Source organism: Humulus lupulus, chromosome X (genome assembly GCF_963169125.1).
Source record: "Humulus lupulus chromosome X, drHumLupu1.1, whole genome shotgun sequence".
In the NCBI taxonomy this organism is placed as follows: domain Eukaryota; kingdom Viridiplantae; phylum Streptophyta; class Magnoliopsida; order Rosales; family Cannabaceae; genus Humulus; species Humulus lupulus.
In genome coordinates, this window is record NC_084802.1 from 136,974,018 (window position 1) to 136,988,582 (window position 14,565).

Sequence of the window (14,565 nt, forward strand, 5' to 3'; positions counted from 1 at the left end):
ATAATATTTTGCAGGGGTTAGGAATCAGTTTGGTAGTTAGGATTATTAATTTAGGGCATAAAATCGAAGTAAAAATTCGATTTTTAAACTTGTAGAAAAAACTGGGTTTTCCCGCCCTTTCAGAGTCGAAAAGTTTTTCAATTTCACTTCTACTTTTTAATCCATTTTCAAAACTGTTCGCATAGAATTTAGTGTTTTTGTTAGAATGTTGCTGGTCGTATAGAAGCTTAACTTTTATACATGAGCAACGTTATTCCGACTCTTTACACGTTATTGGTCTTTTGGCCTTAGATTCTCATCTCCCTTCCTCTATTCGTAGATTTTCATGCATGACCCACAGGGAGGTGAGAGGCCAATCGACGACAATTTGCTCGCCCAGTTGCTTGAAGATCAGGAATAGTCATCGTTACTAATTCCAGAAATTCCTTTTTCCCATAACCTTTCTAATAGACCTTCAAAAAGTCCACCAAACATGGGTTGAGTAAAATCAACCGCCCAGAAAAAGAAACCAACCAACCCACCTGCAAATTAGCCTGCTACTCGGGCTAAAATTCCTTCAACCAGTAGACGAGCCAAAAAAACTCCTCAACCAGAAATCCAAACAAAGGCCCAACCTCGGGACGTCCTTCGACTAGATGTCGAATGGTACATTGCTCCTCCTAGCAACATTACTGCTAGGATGGTAACCAACTACCTTAAGAGGTATGGACTTCATGGGGTAACTTTAAATAAACCCACCATCGACCAGTGGGCAAACCTACATGGCGGTGCCTTCAGCACCTGGTCGAGATACCACATTGAGGCAGGAGCAATCTGGCCTCTCCATCCTTTATTCCAGGGAGTGGCCAATTACTTTGGGGTCGCTCCCTTCCAAATAACTCCAAACGGGTATAGAGTGCTTTCTGCTCTCTATATCCTTTATAACCATAAAAAGTGGCCCGTTCCCACGCCACACGAGATCAACTATCTGTTCGATCTTAAGTCCAACCATAACCAAAACAATACGGGGTTTTTTCACTTCTGTCATCAGGAATCTGCTCGCACTTTCTTGAGTGAGATTACCCACAAATCCAATGTGGGAAAGTACTTCCAGGAGTACTTTTTAACCACAGACCTGGTCGCCGACAACTTGGCCTTCACTGAAGGAGGTAAATTCTTTATTCACTGGTCTCTTGAATTCCTTTAGCTTTCCCGCACGTTTCTTAGAAATTTTATGCCATTCAGTTCCATGGTATCGACAAGCTCCTACTCCAGATATGGAAATATGAGTAGCATCTTTGGCCAGCATGACTAACATAGAAAAGAGCATCAAAGAGCTGGTCACAGAGGCCAATCTAAGGCTGGTCGGCCTTCTGGCACCTCACCAGGATGTGAGGGAATCAACAGTGGGGAGTGCCACCGGTGGAGAAGTCCCCGTTCAACTCCAAGACATGTCACAATCCCCGAGGAGGAGGGCAACGGGAGTGGCCATCAATGAACCTTCCAGCGCCCCGTGGACTGCCACTACTCCGGTCCCTTTAGGAAAGGGCAAAAAGAAGGTTTCTGAATACCTCCAGCCTATTCTTGAGTCTTCAGAATAGAACAGTACTGACTTCTCAATTTTAGACAACTTGCCCATTCCTTGTCATTTATTTGATGGGGACGGAAACTTTAAATACACACCTAATTTAAATTCAGATTTCTTCAAGCCAGAGAGTGAGTGTAGTTGTAGTACATTAAATATTGTAGCGACCAGTAGGTGTAGCTCAGGTATTTTACTTATAATTTCTTTGTTCTTATTTCCTTGATTTAGACAACATTTATAATTATATTTCTTGATTGTTCGTATGTTTCCTTCCTTGCAGATATGCTTGCTGAGAGAGCATTCGACCTGTACACCAATCCTACCACCGCCACTCCTGCGAGCAGGAAAAAATCAAACAGGCGCTAGGCTGGAGAAGGCTGCAGCGACCCATCTGCAAAGAGGGCCTACCGACCAGACTCACCCTACAACCACCGACCAAAAACCTCCAGCTGCCACCAACCCAAGTCCTGCTGCCCAACCAGATAAAACTCTGGTCATAGCGATCCTGAACTCCGCCTGTGCTTCGGCCAGTTACAGGTTGAAGAAACTGTCCAGACACCGGCGTAGTTTTGAATCTTTCAGCAACGCTCCTACCATGCCGGTCGACCAGCTCCTTAGCCGTGGGCTGAACGAACTATTCACTGTAAGCTACTGCTTTCATTATAGTTTTATTGTTCACCTCTCCAATAGAAACTAACAACCTTTTAAATTTTGTGTTCTGATCGCAGGGGATTTTGATCGTGAGTACCATTTGGCGCAGCTCAGAGGAGGTGGTCGTCAAGCAGGCTGAAGAGATCAAGGTAGCTAAGGAGAGGCTGGTCAAGCAACACAAGGTGGTTGGGGCAAAGCATGCTGAAGAGTTGCGAGAAACTGAGGCTATGATCTCCAAGCTTGAAGCGGAATTAAAGAAGAAGGAGGACTCCATTGCCAAAATTACTGCCTCCAAGGATAAGTACAAGGAAACCTTGCTGATAAACTACCGAGAAGCCCACAAACTTTAATTGGAGTTGGAGACCAGCCGCAAGGAGGTTGCTGACCTTGAGGAGGCCAACGTACGCAACCTGGAGAAGTAAGAAGGAGCAGCATTCCAGTGCTTCTACATGTTCTGGAAAAGCGATCCCAAGGCTGACTTTACTTATCTACCTGACTCAATAAGGGAGGCAGAGTTGGCAAGGTGTGCTGCCCGCTTGGAAGAGGAAGAGAAGGCTCAAGGATCCCCTGAGATATCCCTGGCAACAGGTATTGAGGGTGCCAACGAAGATGCTTAGGCCACAACGACCAGAAGCCTCAAGAACCTCAACAAAATCCTTTGACTGCTTCATAATTCTATATGCTTTTCTTTTATTTTTAACTTGTCATGAACTATGGTTTGTGATATCAATACAATTTATATTTTTATTGTTGCACGGGCAACTTTTACTTTTAATAGACAATTACATCTGAGTAGTAACTGCTCGCGGTATAAAAGGTTCTCTTTTGATATTATAATATTTTCATTTTATTATAACATCTATTCGCATGAACGAACTTAGCATAACACTTTGGTTTGATTTAACAAAATTTAAGCAAAATTTAGAAAAATACTCTAAGTACTATAGCATGCTTTCACTTAATTTGCTCGTGTGTTTACATACCTGTTGATATGCTTTGCTTGCTAGATACCTTATAGGAAGACTTTATCAGGGTATAACTACTGATTTTGGGTCTATCGGAAAAAATCTGGGTTTCTCCTGCCTTTGCAGAAGTCGAAATTTTTTCTTGAAATAAAAACTATTTTCACTTTTTGATCTATTATGTTTGATGCTCGTATAATAGATTTTTTTTGTTGCTAAATACTGTTGGTTAGCTAAAGAATGAATTAGTTTCCACGAATAGTAGTTATTTTTTATATTTCTCACCCTATTGATCGTAGATTCTCACTTCCCCTTCGTCTTCTCAAATATTCATGCACGATCCCCTGGGAGGTGAGAGGCCAATAGACAGAGATCTTCTAAATTTGTTGTTCATAGACTCCGAGCAGCCAACTTTGCCTATTCCACAAAATCAACCACAGCCAATACCATAAAGTCCTTCTAACCAAACCAGAAGAAAACCACAGAAACCAACACATCTATGGCCCTAGTAAAGCATGTTGCTCGGAGAAAGAAAATGATCCCCGATCCTCACATTGGCCAGCATGCGACCAATGGTGAGGGTCCTTCGACCACCAACCAACTCTTAAGTACTGTGCAGCCTCCCGAGCCCCTCCTTTTCCATGCTCTTGTAAGAGAAGCCATAAAAAATGATGTACCTAGTACATAGTCCCTCCTAGCATCATATCGAGTAGGATGGTGGCCAAGTATCCCAAGAAGTATGGCCTCATGGGATTACTTTATTCAAGCCAACACCCGACTAGAGGGCAAATGTGCCTGGCAGTGCTTACAGTGCTTGGTCGAGGTATCACATCGAGGTAGGGGTTGCCTCTGCACGCTTTTTTCAAGGGTTGGCGAACTATTTCGACATTTCTCCATTCCAAATAACCCTGAATGGGTATAGAGTGTTATCGATACTCTATATTCTTTACCATCATAAAAAATGGCTTGTACCCACTCCCCACGAAATTAACTACTTCTTAAGTCTTAAATCCAACCCCAACCAAAATAATACGAGGTTTTTCCATTTCTGCCATCAGGAATCTTCCTGTACATTCTTAACCGATATAACCTATAAGTCCAATGTGGGTAAATACTTCCAAGAGTATTTCCTCACCATGGATCTCGTAGCCGACAACTTTTCCTTCACTTGGGGAGGTAATTTTTTCTTCCTGGATTTGTTCAAAATTTTGGTCGTTTTTTTCTTCTTTGTCTTAGTCTATTCTGTTGAATATAGACCCATGGTTCTGACCAGAGCCTACCCAAGGCATGCTAGAGAGGGTTGTGGCCCTGGCCAGTATGATCTCTGTAGAGAAGAGTGTCTAGGAACTGGTAACCAAAAATAATTTAAGGCTGGTCGACCTTTCGAAGTCTGACCGAGACGTGAAGGAATCAACTGTTTGGAGTTCCACAGTAGAAGGCACTGATGACATCTCCCAACCCCCAGGCATCGTTCGATGGGGGTCACCATCAGGGAACCAAGCTCCAATCCTTAACTAGGACCTCTTCGTCCTTCCCACGAGAAGGGAAAACTAAAAGTACTTGATCATCCTAATCGGGTATATGACTCGTTTGAGGAGGAAAATGGTATGGATTTTTCAACTCTTTTAAATATGTTGCCCATTCCTAGTAGTATGTTTGATAGGAATGTCAACTTTATTTTTCCAACCAATAGCTTTAATTCGGATTTCTTCAAGGAGGATAATGTTTGTAGCAATAATAACGCAGATAACATTGCGACTAGTAACTTTAGTGCAGGTATCATACTTAGAATTTTCCTTGTCGATCTTTATAAATTCTTGTGGATGCTTTAATTAATATGTTTGACACTTTTTCAGTCATCCAATCGAACAATGCTTTTGACATCTACGCCTCAGGAGGTAAAACCAATGGGGCACCTCTGAGTAAGAAATCTCGATCAACAAAGACTCCTCTTCCTTTAAAGACCACTACTCCTCCTTCCTCTTCTCAACCTGAATCTTCCACTAAGTAGGTGGGAGATCCCTTTATGAATGAGATGTTGACCAATGCCTCCAACTCCACATTAGACAAGCTGCAAAAAGTGGCCAAACATCGACTAAGCAAAGAGTCCTTTTCTCTCTTCCTTCGTTGAAAACCGACGAAAACCGACCAGGTCATTGGTTGTGGTTTCCATGAAATTCTCGCCGTAAGTCTTTTCTAACTGTTGTATTTATTGTTAATATTATTATTATTTTTTTCTTTTACTAACATCATTCTTATGTATCTCAAAGGCCATCCTAACCATAAATAATGGGTGGCGCCATTTTGAAGAAGACGGCTCCAAATTTGTGAAGGAGCGAAAAGTAGCGAAGGACAAGATCAAGGCCCTCAATGAGGAGCTAAAAAGAACCAAGGAGAACTTTGACAAGGCCATATCTTTAAAAGAAAAATACAAGGCTGCGTCCAAGTCTAACCACGATGAGGTGGTTGCGAGTCAGAAGGAGGCCATTGAGTTGGAGGACAAGGTGAAATTGCTCGAGGAGATTAATGCGAGAAACTTGGAGAGGTTTTAAGGTGCAACCTTTACCTGCTTTTATATGTTTTGGAAGAACAATCAAGGTGTAAACTTTGATTATCCTCCAAAACAGATAAGGGAGTCTAAGCTTGCTCGATGCACTGCTCGACTAGAGGAGGAGAAAAATGTCCTGCATCTCTGAGATTTCTTTGGCCATGAGGATCGATGGAGAGGAGGAGGCAGGAGCGACTGTCGACTAGCAGCCCCATCAAACACCCCCTCCCTGAATTTATTTCTTTTCTTTTATTTTTTAATTATAACACCTGAGCAACCTATTTTTGGTACGGAAATAATTCACTGCTCAAAACAATGTTACTTTTATGATAGTTTTGTAATTACATCCGAGCAGTACTACTCGTGGTGTAAAGACATCTCTTTTTTAATATTATAATTGTTACTATAACATATGCTTGTGTGACCGAACTTAGCATAACACTTTATACTTCTGTGCAAAATCTAAAAAATTTAGAAAAATATTCTAAATGTTGTTGTATGATTCCCCTTATTTTACTCGTGTGTTTACATATTTTCATATGCTTTGCTTCTTAGTATCTTATATGGCCCCCATGTGATTGAGTAGCTTAAGGTGCTTGGTCACTGGCCATAGACCAATACATGTTTGAACATTTACTGCTCGCGTACTTATAAATAATAATGAAAATATAGCAAAACAACACACGTAATGAGCAAATACTTGTAGAAAATACAATAATTGGCAAGAATAACTGGCTGCGCACAGTTCCTTTTATTTCTTTTCAAAAATGGACAAATTTGTGCCTGTACGAGTGATCAAACGACTTACACTTATAAGCAACCAGCCAAACAACTGACTATCCCCTGTTCAAAAACTTGAATAAACTAATTAATACAAGCCATTTTTTGAAAATAAATATTCATTGATAATACTTGCGCAGGTGTTCTCCATTCCAATAGCGAGGAACAAGATCTCTGTTTATGTGAGCAAGTTTATATGTTCCTGGTAGTAGAATTTCTTCAATTTGATATGGACCTTCCCAGTTTGGCCCAAGGACTCCAGCAGCTTTGTTGCGTGTATTAAGGAAAACTCTTATAAGTACCAAGTCTCCTAAAGCAAACTTTCTCACGTGTACTTGAGAGTTAAAATATCGAGCAACCTTTTGTTGATGACCTGTTATTCGTAGTTGAGCCTTCTCTCTTTGTTCTTCTATCAGGTCTAATGATTCCATCAGCAATTAGTGAGTAGTATTCTGGTCATATGTTAGCCTTTGATGTGAGGGTGGATCTAATCAAACTGGTAGCATGGCTTCATATCCATATGTTAAGGAGAATGGCGTATGACCCATTGTTGTTCGATGTGTTATTCTATACGATCAGAGGACTTCAGGTAATTCTTCTATCCAAACTCTGCTTGTCTGTTTGAGTCTTTTCTCTAGGGTCTCCTTTATCGTTTTATTCACAGCTTTGACTTTTCCATTTGATTGTGGATGGGCTACTGATTAGAAGCTTTTACTTATACCAGGTCGTTCGCAAAAATTAGTTAATAGGTCGCTATCAAATTATGTGCCATTGTCATATATTATTTTCTTTGGCAGTCCTTATCAGCACACCATGTTTCTGACAACGAAATCTAGAACTTTCTTGGTCATGATTTTTGCAAGCAATTCACCCTCTACCCATTTGGTGAATTAGTCGAGAGCTACTACCGCGTATTTCACACCCCATTTTCCTGTTGGCAAAGATCTTATTAGGTCTATTCCCCAAACTGCAAATGGCCAAGGGCTTAACATCTGCTTCAGCTCATTTTGCGATGCTCGAGGTATTTTGGAAAAAAATTGGCACTTGTCACATTTCTTTATAAATTCCGTTGCATCCTCATTCATTGTAGGCCAAAAGTACCCCTGATGTAGAATCTTCTTTGATAAACTCTGCCCCCCAGCGTGTTCTCCACAAAACCTTTCATGTACTTCTCGTAATAGTTCCTTATCTTTTTCTTTGGGAATACATCATAGTAAGGGCATAGAATATCCTCGCCTATAAAAAATTCCACGAACTAGAATAAATTGGGCAGACTGTCTTTGTAATTTCTTCGATTCATTCCTTTTTGTTGGCAATATTCCTAGGTCGAGGTATTGGATAATGGGAGTCACCAAAGTATTAGCTGTATGTATAACAAAGGTGGAATCATTTTCATGTATGTTGGGGGTTGATAAATGTTCGACCGGTACTATGTTTAGCATATATGCATCTTTGGAACTTGCCAACTTGGCCAATGCGTCAGCGTTGAAATTCTAGTCGCGAGGTATTTGTTGCAATGTATATATTTTGAATTGCGCCAACAAGTCTTTTGTTTTGTTTAGATATGCGACCATTTTCAACCCTCTAGCTTGATGTTCTCCTAAAATCTTATTAATGACTAGCTGTGAATCACTATATATCTCTAATGATTTTATGTTTACATCCTTAGCTAGTCTAAATCCTGCTTCATATTCAGCTTCATTATTGGAGGCAATAAAGAAAAATCTAAGTGCACAGTGAAATTGATGCCCTTCTGGTGTTGTAAGAATCAATCCTGCCCCAGAATTGTGCTCGCTGGAAGACCCATCAACAAATAGCTTCCAAGAGGGAATTTCTGCTTGCACTTGTGTTCCTGGTGTCTAGTCGCATGTTGGGAGATTAGTGAATTCAGCTACAAAATCTTCTAATGCTTGTCTCTTCATTGGTGTTTGTGGTAAGTAAGAAATTTTGAACTGTACTAACTCCACAACCCATTTTAATAGTCGACCAACGACTTTTGGGTTTTGCAAGACTTGCCATAATGGCTGGTCGGTGAAAACTATTGTGGGGTGAGCTTCAAAATAGGGTCGTAACTTTTGGGATGCCAATACCAAGTGATAAGCTAACTTCTCTATTGCTGGATATCGTGATTCTACTCCTACTAGCCTCTTACTTATATACAACATTTTGGATGCGATTCTCTTCCCATATCAAAATAGCACTAGTAGCATATTATGTTATTGCTAGGTAGATGTACAAAGATTCTCTTTCAACTAGTTTAGATAGAACAAGAGGTTGGGCCATATGCTTCTTGAGTTCTTGCAATGCCTTCTCACACTCTTCTGTCCATTCAAACTTCTTATTTCGCCTGAGCAAATTAAAAAATGGGACACACTTGTCGGTTGATTTTGAGATAATTCTGCTTATGGCAATAATTCTTCTTGTTAGACTTTGCACATCTTTAATCTTGGTGGGCGATTTCATATCGATCAGTGCTTGAATCTTTTCAGGGATAGCTTCTATTCCTCGTGAGTTCACTATGCACCCCAAAAACTTCCCTAATACGACTCAAAAAGAACACTTGAGAAGGTTAAGCTTCATGTAATGTTTTTTCAAGATGTTGAAGCACTCTTGTAAATCCTTGACATGCCCACCATCTTTTTTCGATTTAACCAACATGCCATCAATGTATACTTCCATGTTATTGCTAATCTAACCCTTGAACATGTCATTTACAAGTCGTTGGTAAGTCGCACCAGCATTTTTCAAACCAAAAGGCATTACATGGTGTGTTCCTCGCCTGGTGGGTGCATACTTATTTGATTGTAACCAGAGTATGCATCCATAAACGATAACACTTCATGCCCTAATGTATCATCGACGAGTTGGTCAATCCTTGGTAGTGGAAAACAATCCTTCAAGAAAACTTTATTGAGGTCCGTAAAATCTACGCAAGTCCCCCACTTTCCATTTCGCTTTGGGACTAATACGGGATTGGAAACCCATGATGGATAAAATGCCACCCTAATGAATATGCTTTCCTTAAGCTTCTCGACTTCTTATTTTAGCGCTTTGGATCTGTCTTTGTCAAGCAACCTTCTTTTTCTGGACTAGTGGGTGGTTCTTGCCGATGTTTAGGACATGACTAATAACTTTCGGGTCTATTCCCACCATATCATTATGCAACCAGGAAAATACTTCTTGATTCTCTCTTAAAAATTCCACCAATTCTTTTTTATTGTTGTTTCTAAGTTTTTATCGACTTTCACAACTCTGGTCGGTTGTTCTTCTTCTATTTGGATCTCCTTGAGATCCTCCACAGGTCCAACTTCCTCCTCAAAATCCCCAAGGTGAGGATCTATGTCTTTGTCCTCACTTTGGGCAACACCCTATTTGGTGACTTGTTCACCAGATTGGGCATTCGATTCACGGATTCCCTGCAAACTTTTCTTTGATCCGCTAGAGTTGCTCGAGGAAATGAGCCCACTCCCCTCTCTATATTTCTTTGCCATTGTAATAGAGGAGTTATAACATTCCCTTGCCTCTATTTTATTCCTCAACACACACCCAATTCCTGCATATGTTGTGAATTTCATGGCTAGATGCCACATCGAAGTCACTGCTCGTAGCTCTGCCAGGGTGGGTCTTTCGATCAAAGTAATATATGTAGAAGGACGATCAACTACTATAAAGGTAGTGAGTATTCTCTTGTTCGTAGGGGCAGTTCTTTCACTAGAGAAACCATAAATGGTTTGGTTGCATGGTTCCAAATCTTGTACTGATAGCTTCATTCTTTCCAATGATGACTTGTAAAGTATATTTACTGAGCTTCATGTGTCCACCAACACTCTCTTCACCATCATGTTATACGACCAGGGGATTTGTGTGGGGGAACCGAACATGTTGTGTGTAAATCTCAGATAAAGTTATACAATCATCCCCTATTCGAGATTTTTTTGGGAGTTTTCTCCTCGAAGGTTAGCATTTCAATATCTCTCTCATGATGTATGGTCCTGGTGTACCTCTCTCTTGCCTTACCACTATCACCAACTAAGTGTGGTCCACCACAAATGTTGAGCAAAGAGTCTGCAACTGGGGCTGGTTGTAGGGGAGGCAAGCATTGACATACACGTGCCTACTTGTTGCCTCCGTTAGCTCCTTGTTGGGGATTATGCCCTGCTCGTATAAGTCTCCTCAAATGTCCTTGTCATATCAGAAACTCAATCTCATATATTAGCTGGTTGCATTCATTTGTATCATGGCCATAATCATTATGGAAGTGATAAAACTTTGTTGTATTTCTTTTTGAAATGTCCTTCCTAATGGGGGTTGGTCGCCTAAAAGGTACGGTGGTGTGCTTGGCTTGGTACACTTCTTCTCATATCTATTATGTTTATGGCGTTTATTATCGAAAGTAGACGGCTCAGTGCTTGCCCATTTTCCACCATTTTTGTTGTTGTTCTTACCACCGGTGTGAAACTTACTAGGGTCGCCAACAGCTTTGGTTGGATCTTCTTTTTTATTATGATCAGCGTTTGGAGCTTTTCCTTCATTGGGGATAGCCTCCTCTAACTTAATGTACTTATATGCTAGGTCCAAAAACTCTTGGATGGTTTTAACTTCATTTTTTCGTAAACTACTCCATAATGGGGATTGGCATTGTACCACAATTGTAATGGCCAGAATTTTTCCTTCATCTCCCACTATTTTGGCGTGAGGAGTCGCTCTCATGAACCTCTGAATATACTCTTTGAGAGGTTCTCCTTCCTTCTATATTGTATCTACCAACTGATTTTCTTCGGTTGGATGTATGTGGCTAGCATAAAATTGTCCGTAAAACTACTTGACGAACATTTCCCGTGATGTTATACTGGCCCATAGAAATTTAAAATACCACACCTTAGCAGCATCAAACAGAGTGGTCGAGAGACTCCTGCACCGAGCATCTTCAAAGGCCTTCTGAATATCCATTTGTATCTCAAATTTGTTCATGTGAGATATTGGGTCTTCTTTTCCAATATAGTTGGGTAGCACAGACATTTTGAATTTACTAGGGATTTCGGCCACGAAAATTCTATCAATGAAAGGAGTGCCATTCCTCTGATCATAGTCTATGTGAGAAGTTTTGTTGCTGACCAGGTGTTGAACTACTTGGTTCAAAGCATATATTTGGGCCTGGTAGCAATTGGTATTGTAGGGGTAGGATTATCTTCAACAGAGATATGTTCATCATACTATTCCCTTCGGTTGGTCAGTATATCCCTCAGATCTTCATTTCTTCGTCTTTGCCCTGATGCCCCTAGTCAATCAAAGACATTCAGCTGCCTTGGCTACCCCCTGCATTCTGACTTGTTTGTCGATGATTCTTTGGTGGAGTAGGTGGACGGTCCTGCTGCTCGAACCTTTGTTCCTTAGATTGAACAGCGTCTCTTCTTGGATTTCTGTTGTATATGCAATCCCCTTACTTGTAATCATGCCAATCTCTAAACTACAACCTGTTGTACGCACTATCACCTTCTCTTCATCCAAAACCGTCTCGATAAACCAGAGGAGGCCTATGAGGCTTGTGTTGGTCGCCAGATCCCGAGACATTACTTTGCCGTGGGGGATCTCTAACCGCAAAACCTAAGTATGGCTGCCCCTATTTCCTGAGGGAACGTTTCTTGGTCCTCTTTCAGGTAGGACATGCTCTTCAGTTACAGGATGTCTTGAGCTTTGGGACACTGCTCATCCCTATTTTGTCGAGGTGGTTGTTCGCTTACTCGACCGGACCAAGGAGGCTGACACCGCTTACTATGTCTACCAGACTTTTGGGGTTGTTTTTCAAGTTGAGCAACCCGGTGTTATTCTGGCTGTTGAGGATTTCGTGATGGTTCAGGTTGATGGTTCTATGCAGGTCAAACTCCTTATTCAAACTGTATATCCGCTTCCAAGGCTACAGTTCCATCCTTCTGATGCCGACCCATCTCATCTTGCCTATCATTGAGCTCTCGCCTTTGTTTGTCAACTTCTATTTGTTGCATGATCATAGTCTCAACAACATTCTCCTAGTTAGTTAGCCTTTAGTGTGGCTAACACTTCTTGCAGCACTCCCATGGTTGCACGCAGAGTTTCAGGATCCAATTCTTGGCTTTCTTCCTTGAGTTCTACTTGAGGCTCTTCATCAATCACTCCCAGCGGAGGAGGTGGATTCTAAGGAATTTCAGACATCTGACCAACTTACTGACCCTGTGTTTTCCTAGTAGATTTAGCCATTTTTCTTTTTCTTCTTCTTGAGTTCAACTCTCAACGAGAGCACCAACATTTTGACTAGAGATTTGGCCAACAACATTGAGTCAAACTAATGATATAAAGTAAGAACTGAACTTATGAATAACAAATGACATAAAAATTTATAGTGGTTCAGCTCCACTAATCGGTAATGACCTACGTCCACTTAGTACTCTTATTTATGTAAATTCTCAAAACCTACGATCAGATGACTAGAGTCAACCAAGTTTCACAAGCTAAGAGGGAGGATACAGGAACATTTATAATAGAACTAGATTCTTAGAATTCTCTAAAAGTAAAGAATTACAGCTTACAAAATAATAAATCCTTGAGTCCTCTATTTATAGACTCAAGAATGCACATAGATGGGCCATGGGCGTTGTGTAACTTGCACAATAAGTAATAATAAAATTGTTAGGAGTGTGTCCTAGAAGCATGTAAAGACATTTGTTTTTTCAATGAATAAATAAATACAATAGTTTATTATTATTGTTATATTTAGATTGTTAAATTATTGTTTGAATAATTTTGAAAATATCAGAAAAATTCCATATTCATTATTGAGGATGTGATCTTGTATTAGTACGAGAGAATTAAGATCACATGAATGAATAAAAATAGTCAACAACAACAAATTAAGGTTATGGAATTCTTTAATTGGAGTTGTAAGTACGGTTTACTGAGTATCATAATGATACAAATAATCTAGATTCGGATTATTGATGTGGAAAGACATCTCGGTAAAGGTGCTTTATATAATATGATTATATATGACATGGACCGATATGAATTAGAGTCTTTATCCAAAAACCATTTAACAATAAAGACTTGTAATTCATATCATAACTGATGATCATTTATAGATCAACCTAAATCATGAGTGTTCATGAACTCCTGTTCATGTTTATTAAATCTTTTGATTCATTCGTTAAGGTCTCTTCAAAAAATGAGGCTAATGACTTTTGTTTTGGAGATTTAATATCATGGATGGCTGGGAACATGTATCAACAATACGGAATCTAATCTTTCCTAACGGATCGTATATTAGTTCCCTTAAGGGTTAATTCTGGAACTGAATGATTTTGAGCTCAAATCTATAATTAGATTATAGATTAATTATTCACTAGTGAATTAATGGTACTTAAGGAATAAGAAATAAATTAGAAAGGTTAAATGGTAATTCTTCCATTCTAATTTATGAACTAATTAATTAGAGGGTTGAACTATTGTAAGATGGTTATATCGATGGACGACTTAAGAAAAAGATTTCTGTAAAAGTATATCTATAACATAAAGAGTGCAATTCTGAATTTATAGTGGAGTAATATCAGAATTAATAAATTAACTATTATAATCAAAGAGTTTAATTATTTAGTTTCAATTTATTGGAGCTTAATGTTATAGGTCCATGGTCCCTGAAATGGCTCAAACAATCACTGTCAAAGGCAAATACAAAAAATGGGCAAAAAGGACTTATGTGATAAGTAAAATATTTTTCTATGTATCAAACATAATTATTGTTTAATTATGTGTAATTAATTAATTAAGAATTAATTAATTATTTGATTTAACACAAATATAATTAATTTTGAATTAATTTATTTTTGGGAATTTTGGTATTTAAATAATAATAAAAATTGGGAAAAATCACATGCCATCACAGGCATGTGGTACACATGTGGCACAGTGCACAGGCACTGTGCCACACGCATAAGAGAGTTTACTCAGTCTCTTGATTCCACAATTTTAGTTATTTAATTATTAAATAAATAATGAGATATTTTAATATGATTAAAATATTATTATTTAAA